A 9,519-nucleotide genomic window follows, 5' to 3' on the forward strand; every position below is an offset into this window, starting at 1 on the left:
GTGAAGCTATCATACGACACGTGTTGGTTTTGTATTTATACTTGTATATTATGAAAATATCAAGTTTAAGTGATATACAGCAACAAAGATCTCACCAAAACACATCATTTTTTGTATGGTTTGTTGTGGCAGCTACAAATCAGGAAATGCCTCTAATCATTTACTATTGCACATTCTGCTTATTGTAATTCATTTGTTTATGGAAGAAATCAGTTTGTCCAGGTTCATCTCCTCTTCTGGGCTGCAAAATGGTCTATGACCATTTCTTTAACATCTGGACAATTCAATAGTTCTTTTTCAAGATTATGTTTTTACCTAATAAATTGCACACTGAATTCACATTGTGTTGTTTTCAGACTCATGGTACACTGTAGTTATTTGCAAAAAAATGACACCAACCAGAACTTGGGTACAATACACTCAAAAATGAAACTTGCTAACAACAGTAACAGAACATTTTTCCTGTGCGTATTTCCTCTGTTCCTTAATGAATCTCTCACTACGTGGTGGCATCCATGTTACCACATTTTACTGTACTCTGATGAGACATTTACAAATTAAACTGGATAAATTTGCAGTGCTACAAGCAAAAATCCTATCCAAAACATTAATATTAAATATCAATTCCTGATATACACATACAAGGACAGGGATTTGATAGTGAAGCTTCATTTTCATGTAGCAACAGAATGTGAAAATTATGTGGAAGGTGGTAGGACACCCTTAGGCTCTGCTAGTCAAGGCTTTGGAGACCAATAAGAGCCGTATTCTGTGAGGCAACAACCCCCAGTCCCTACTACAAAGAGCTAGGTGGGGTTTCAAGGTGCACCTTAACACCTATCAGTTTGATAAACATAACTTAACAGTTCCAAAAAGCACTTAACAGTTCCAAAAAGATTCACTAGGAAATATTCAAAATGCATTCTAATAATTTAAATTCTTTACTACGTTACTAAGAAATATATTTTAATATATATTTTTGGGCAACTCCGCCTCAGAGCTTTTAACCACAAGAGGTGCCTGATTTTTAAATAAATTACGTTGGATGTTCTAGTCTGATTTGTGTCACATTTTGTCACCATGTTCATAAATACATCTCAAAAGCATGTTACAGTATTAACCATATCAGATATTAGTCTGTAGTCAGCTGTTTGTGAAGTTACATGTGTTTTAGCAGTATTGATTATTATTTATTTTGTATAAAAATGGATCAGAGAAATTATATTAAATTTTTGTAAAAGAAGTTTTAGAAATGTTAAATAATATTTTGGTAAATCTGCTGTGAGTAAAACAAGGGTTTAAGACTGGGTGGAGGTAAAGAGTAGGCTGGGGCGGAGAGGGGGAGGGATAGTAGGGAAAGGGTGGTGGACAGTGAAGTGCTGCTGGGGAGCGCGAGCTGGAAAGAGGGCAGGACAGCTATGTGCAGTCGGGAGGTTAGACGAATGGCAGGGAAGAGGTGGGAAGGGGAAAGGCGGTAGCAGGAAAGGAGAGAAGTAAAAAACTGGGTGCAATGTTGGAATGAGGGCTGCTTAGTGCTGAAATGGAAAGAGGGAGGGTCTGGGTGGGTGAGGACAACGGCTAATGAAGGTTGAGGCCAGGAGGGTTACAGGTAGTGGTCTGCGCGGATGCGGATATCCGCAGATATATCCGCGGTATTTGTTACTTGGCGGATAAAATCGCGACCGGCGCGGATATCTGCCGGTCATCTGCAGATAATGAGCAAGGCATCTGCCCAGTACATATGTTGCAATGTTAGTTGAAAACTTCAAGTCTGTTGACATTCTTGTAATCTTGCATGGCCCGGGTAGAGCGGATGTCTTGTCCTCAGCCGACGTAGCTCTACCCAAGAGACCTGCGCCTAATCCGTTTCCGCGACCATGTCTTATGTGTAGCCTGTGAAGTGCTCTCTGGGAGGCAAACCTGCCCACTGTCTACCAGACAGGTGCCTGTTGCAGTTTTCCGCTGCCTTCAGTTAGCTCTTTGTAGTGACCGAGTAACAACGTGCATCACAGCAAATACCAGTAAGAGTTCTTTCTTCAAATAAACACCATATTGATGGATACAATTTAAAGTAAGGTGAAAAAAGGTGATTTTACATCAGTGAAAGAAAACAAATTGAAATCGCCAATTTGGAAAAAATTCTGATACGTATGTGATAGCAACGAATAGATAAAAGATATAGTGGCTTATTTTGCATGTAAAAAAAGTATATTCCTACACTGGCCTCAAAAGTGGAACTTCAAATTTGCTAAAACATTCATGTGAGGCTGGACAAAGTAGCATAATTACTTATTTAAATACCAAGAGAGACGTGAAAGTTCCTGAAGTTCCGCCAAATTTGAAGACAGCTGCGACAGAAAAACTTATCAATCTCGTCAGCAAAGACCTTTTACCATTCGAAGTTGCGTGTGGATCTGGGTTTCTCGAGACGGCACAGTTTCTTATTGGTGTGGAGGCCAAGTACGGTGCAGTGAGTGCTAAGGAACTGCTACCTCATCCAACCATCAGATCCGGAAATTTGAAGGAAATGGCCGATCGTCTGCGTGAAACTGTCTCCGCAGAAATGAAGAATATATTCAGACATATAGGTGGAGCACTAACTGTCGATTTATGGTCTGATTAGTACCGTAAAATAAACTATATGGGAGTGACTGCACATTATGTTAATTATGAAGAAGTGAAACTTTAGGAACGAGTGCTGTGCACCAGAAATTTTGAGAGTGAGATCAAAAAAAACAGGAGAAAACATTAAAATTGAATTAATTAAGATACTACGGTCGTTCGATTTATTCAGTGCTGTGAATAACATCGGGTTCGTTATGGATAGAGGTCCAAATATTGTGGCAGCACTTCGCCAATACAAGAGGCTCTCATGCTCAGCACACATTCTTAATACTGTGCTGGAGCACACGACTCGAGGAGACGCGAATGATGAGAAGAGTGACGTGCAGCAACTAATAAATTCCTGTTGAGCTATCACAACTTTCTTTAACAGATCTGGTCTTCAGAATCGCCTTCAGAAGTCATTTAAAGGAGATATAGACACATTATAGAACAGTAAATTGGATATGTTTGAGTCTATTAATTCACAATGGTTTTAAGTTCTGTCAATTTTGTCAGAGAAAAATCAAGATAATTTGATTGATTCTATAGACAAGAGGATGTTGAAAGATATAATAACCTTTCTGACATCATTTAAAATAGCTTCTTGTGATCTCGAAGCCTCCAAAACCCCTACGCTTTATTTATCTGTTGTGGAAGTTAAAAGTTCTTTCCTTCCTTGAAAAAAAATGAGGGCGACAGCCAAATCTATTTTAATCAGCAAATGGGACATAACAGTAACCCATAAACTTGCAACGTTTTTGAATCCAAAATATAAAAACCTAAAATTTCTTAACAGTGCCGAAGAAGATGAAGTTGTAAAGGAAGCAAAAAATTATGTAGCGAGAAATTGTCCACAGTTAAAAGATGAGGAGGAAACAACATCTGGAATTCCTGCAAACAAACAAAAAAAGTCTGACGTAGTTTTTAATGAATTTGAAGATTCATTCAGAAGATGAATCGACGAGAGATCTTGACTTTGTGTCAGATGAAATTCTCAGATATACGAATGATAAAGTCAAATTTTCGGAAGGCATCGAGCTGATAGCTTGGTGTCATGGACGTAAAAACGTCTAGCCGCGTCTTTCCAAACTCACATACTTTGTCCACTGCATTCCAGCGTCCATCTGAGAGAAGCTTCTCTACTACGGGACAAATAATGCAGGACCAACGCACGTCTTTGAAGCCACAGACGATTGATGAAATCAAGTTTCTGCATAGTAATCTTCCAAAGTAAAAAGGTACTTGTACAGCTTCCCTTACTTCACTGTATTTTTTGGGCTTATCTGAATTAGTTACAATTTTTTTTCATCTGATTCTTTCTTTTACAGAATTTGAATCAGGAGCAAGCAGAAGATGAAAATATTTAATCTGAAGCCTGTGAGTTTTTATTGTAATATTTATAGTAAAGAATTTCCTCAACATATTGTTAGTATTTTTACTATTCCTGACAAAAAAATTTAAGTAGCATTAGGTAAAAGAAGGAAATATTTAACAAGCAATTTGTTTTGTTGTAATTTTCATATTAAAGAGCGCAATTTTAAGTTTTTACTCTTCGCAACACAAACATTCAACAGCTAACATGTCAATATTATTAAATTAAGTAATGATGATCTCGTAAGTGCCTACGTAAATTCAACAGCTAACACGTCAGTATTATTAAACTAAGTAATGATGATCTCATAAGTGCCTACTTAAATTTTAGCGTGCACTACAGTAACATTTGCAGCCGCCGAGCATTGTCGCTCTTTGTGAACATTGAAACAGCCCGGCCGGAGCGGTGGCACGGCGGGCCTTGTAATTAATTACAAGTGGGACTTCAAACTATGGCTCACTACCACCAACAAGCTGTGACTGCGATAGCCCGTGAAAGATTATTCTGATCACATTGAAGACTTACAAAATATTCCAATCATCCAAAATAATAACGTGTCGTTTAATTTACCAGCCAATTAGTAAAGATAAGGGCTGAAATTCGTAACAAAAATGAACATTTTAACTGTAACTCGGTATTGCTTAATAGGGAGCAGTGCCTAACGTTTGAAGTTATGGGACAGTGGTTTTTATATATACATCTTGAAATCGTTTGCAGTGCCATTAAACACTGAAAAAAAATATTTTTTAACATTGAAAGTATATCTGCGATATCTACTGCAAATTTTGTCATAGTAATTTAGACCAATGTTGAGGATGTTTTAAAGTGTGAAAAACTTTGGTTAGTTGGGAATGAAACAGACATTTCATTTATTGCTAGGTCTTAATTCGATAAAGCAGCCAAAAGGTGAGGTTCGAGATTTCAATCGTATTTTTAGCTAAAGCTAAGTGGACTCCTAATTTCTATGACCACTGATTTTGTTGTTACTCTTCGGAAGACAAGTTATTTCTTCCAGACAACGTCGATTATTGCTGGCAGTTTAACTTTTTTACAGGTGCACCAGCGTTTTGCAGTGTAGGCCTAATACTGTAAATATTTTCACCTGGAAATGACGAGGACAGAACGCGTAAGCTGTAATATAATCATCAGCTGACATGAATGGCTTCAAAATTTGACACATCCAAGCAATGAGTACAAAAAAACTGTTGGTAAATGATGCAATGTGCTAGTAACAGTATCAAACCATCATCATTTTCAGCTGCCTTGGCACAAGAGCAGCGAAATATAATTGTTTCTATGCACGTATTTTCATCATTTAATACTATTACATTGAATTATAATTTTTTAAATAGCGTTTCCAATCTCACGACATCCGAGCCGCTACTATGTGTGCTCCGGAGCACCAAGGCTTTCCTGTTTGGAATGGTCTGCTTTAGAGTAGGTATAGAGCATTTCCTGTGATTTAAGAAGTCAAAAGTAGTTAAGTTGTCACAGAAATGGCACCCTAACAATAACTATGTCATTACATACCAGTATTCTAAGTACTACTGTCTATTACTATTAATTACTCATTCAAAACTTAAATATATGTGGATAAGGAACTTGCGGATGCGGATTAATTGATGCGGATTAGGACCTTGCGGATGCGGATTGCACTTTTCTTATCCTCTAGTTACAGGAACATAGGATACACTGCAGTGACAGTTTCCACCTGCGCAATTCAGAAAAGCTGGTGTTGTTGGGAAGGATCCATATGGCACAGGCTGTGAAGCAGACATGAAATGAAGGATATCATGTTTGGCAGCGTGCACGGCAACAGGCTTCTGGAGGAAGCTAAGGCCTCTGGAGGAAGCATTAGCCCCACAGAAATATCAGTCCATTCCAAAGGCCTACCCTTTTGCCCCACTCCCAAATTTAATCATGCAGGACTTGTTAAAGACCTTCTCTCCTTCTCCCAGTCCCTACAGTGGAAACATTTTTTTGCCACCAACCCTACCAATCAGACTCAGCCAAAGGTCAATGTTGAACTCTGCCTAACTCAGTTTTCTCCTCCATCCAACCGAGGTCCATCCCCACTGCGCCAAAATCACCCCATTAACTTTCCAGAATTTCTTAGCCTAAAACCTTACTTCACCATCATTCCCCAAATCCCTCAACTTGCAAACTAACCTTACATCCACAGAAAGAACTGCTCTCCACCATCTAAAAACTGATCCTGACCTTATAATCCTAGCTGTGGACAAAGCCTCCACCAGTTTTGTTTTGAACCTCAAGGGCTACTTGGCAGAAGTGCTCCACCAGCTGTCAGACACGTCCACCTACAAACCTTGCCACAGTGAACCCATTCCAGAAATCTAGCAGGATCTCCAGTTACTTCTCAAATCCTTGGGCCCATCCCGGAACCTCTCCCCAGAGTTCATCTCTCTGCTCATCCCTATCACTCCCTGCATTCCTACTACTAAAGTCCATAAACATAACCACCCAGTATGCCCCACTGTGCCCAGTTACTGTGCCCCCACTGAAACAATCCCTCCTCTCACAGACCAACACCTTCAACCTATTACCTGAAACCCACCGTCCTATATAAAAGATACCAACCATTTCCTCCACTGACTCTCCACAGTTCCTGTCCTTTTACCACATGGTGCACTGCTTGTCACAACTGATGCCCCCTCCCTTTACACTAACATCACTAATGTCCACGGCCTTACTGCTACTGAACACCTTTTCCAATGCCAGATGGGTTCCAAACCAAACCATGACCAACTATATCCTCACCCACAATTACTTCTCCTTTGAATGCATTAACTACAAACAAGTCTGGGGTACAGCTATGGGCACACACATGGCACCATCATATACCAACCTATTCATTGGCCATCTAGAGGAATCCTTCCTCAACACCCAAAATCCTAAATCCCTCACTTGGTTCAGATTCACTGATGAGATCTTTGCTGTCTGGGTCGAAGGTGAGGACATCCTATCCACATCCCTCCAGAACCTCAACAACTTCTTACCCATTTGCTTCATCTGGTCCTACTCAAACCAACAAGCCACCGTCCTAGATGTTGACCTCCACCTCAAAGATGGCTACATCAGTACCTCCGTCCATATCAAACCTACTAAGCACCCGCAATACCTCCACTTCGACAGCTGCCACTTGTTCCACACCAGAAGTCCCTTCCATACAGCCCAGACACCCATGGTCGTCACGTCTGCAGTGATGAGCAGTCCCTCATAAAATATACCAAGGGTCTCACTGAAGCCTTCACAGACAGTAATTATGCTCCCCGTCTTGTATAAAAACAGATCTCCTGTGCCTTATCTTTCCAGTCTCCCACCAACTCCCCAAGTCCCATCGTCCGACCACAGAGGAACATCCCCCCTCATAACTCAGTACCACCCAGGACTGGAGCAACTGAATTACATTCTCTGAATGGGTTTCAACTACCTCTCATCCTGCCTGACATGATACATATCCTTCCCACTCCTCCCACAGTGATATTTCACCATCCACCGAACCTACACAATATACTCATCCCTCCCTACACAACCCCTGCTCCCAACCCCTTACCTCATGGCTTATACCCCTGTAATAGACCTAGATGCAAGACCTGTCCCATACATCTTCCCATCACCACCTACTCCAGTCCGGCCACAAACATCACCTATCTCATCAAAAGCAGGGCTACCTGTGAAACCAGTCATGTGATCCACAAGCCAAGCTGCAATTGCTATGCTGCATTCTATGTGGACATGACAACCAAGAAGCTGTGTGTCCGCATGAATGGCCACTGACAAACTGTGGCCCAGAAACAAGAGGATCACCCTGTTGCTGAGCATGCTGCCAAACATGACATCCTTCATTTCAGCGATTGCTTCACAGCCTGTGCCATTTGGATCCTTCCCAACACCAGCTTTACTGAAATGCCCAGGTGCAAACTTTCCCTGCAATATATCCCACGTTCCCGTAGCCCTCCTGGCCTCAACCTTTGTTAGTCATTGTCCCCGCCCATCCAGCCCCTTCCCTGTTCACATTCCAGCTTTACACATCCCTCATCCCACCATTGCACCATGTCTTTTTACTTCTCTCCTTTACCGCTACACCTCTCTCTCCAGTTCTCCCCTGTCATTTGTCTAGCCTCCTGACTGCACATAGCTGTCCTATCCTCTCCCCACCTCATCCTCACACGCTCCACAGCAGCACTTCACTATCCATCACCCCTATCCCACTGAGACAATCCGAAAAAGGTGGAACAAATCATGGTTATCTGCACCACGACAATGCACCTGCTCACAGTTATTTCAATGTTCATGAATTTTTGGCCAAAAACAACACTATAATGATGCCCTAGCCTCCATATTCACCTCATGTGACTCTTATTACCCAAAAATAAATAAAACCTTCAACAGTTATTTTACAGCATAAGTGAGATTGAAAATGATATGTTGAGAGAGCTAAAAGCTATCTCAAAGACTGTGTCCAAGAACTGTGCTATGAACTGGAGAAAGAGCTGACATTAGTGTATGATATGTAATGGAGAATATTTTGAAGTGGGTAATACTGATATAGACCAATAAATAAAATTATTTTCAAAAAATAAAAATTCCCTTAATATTTGGATGCACCTTGCATCTCAAACTTTTTACATATAACTTGAGAACCAGTGTGCATGTTTTTAAGGAAATTTTAGGAATGTACAGCATAGCTATTGTATATATGTTTTATGCAATGTTCCTTATGATCAGTTGAACAATAACTGAGGTAGAGATTTAGTGATGGAATCCATTCAGGTGAGCCATGTCTCATAAGCAGCAAAGGTTTTACACAACAGAAACACATTCTATTAGCAAACAATTAATGAATTTGAGTATAAAGTTCTTTAATTATTGCTGGTTTTGTACAAACAATAATAAAAATGCTTATTTCTTCGGACCAAGTTTGACTGCCTTTATTTTGGAAAATTTGGTATATTCATACCAAAATAAAATGTAAACTGTATGAAAATGAAACTGTCTGAAAACATAAACAACACATATTTAAAAAATTATATTATTTATTGCCCAAATATGACTTCTTCAACAATGTCACTGTCTTGATCATCACCAATTGCTAATGAATAATTATGGCATCTACTTGCATTATCTCTTCTTAACACCATCCTACACCCAGCACACTTTTTCAAGTTTCTCTATGTACAGGTAGTATGCACTCCACTCATCTTGAGTGATAGTTTTCAAACCTGAAACAATTGGGGGCAAGTGAGAATATATGCTTTTTCTCAGTTACTGAAAACTGGTTTGGAATAAAAAAAAGAAAACTCACAAAATTACTACACACCTTCTTTCACCAACTGTAGTAACTTCATCATGCAACTTTTTCTTCTTCTGACAACATTTTTAAGCTTTGCCCATGCCACTTCAAGTGGATTGAGGCTGCGGTTGTATGGTGGAAACTGCTGCACAGTGTGTTCTTGGGTTTCAAATATTTTATCAATTTTAAACACTTGGTCTTTTTGCTTAAATTGTACAATTAAATGAAA

Source organism: Schistocerca gregaria, chromosome 7, assembly GCF_023897955.1.
Source record: "Schistocerca gregaria isolate iqSchGreg1 chromosome 7, iqSchGreg1.2, whole genome shotgun sequence".
Taxonomy (NCBI): Eukaryota; Metazoa; Arthropoda; class Insecta; order Orthoptera; family Acrididae; genus Schistocerca; species Schistocerca gregaria.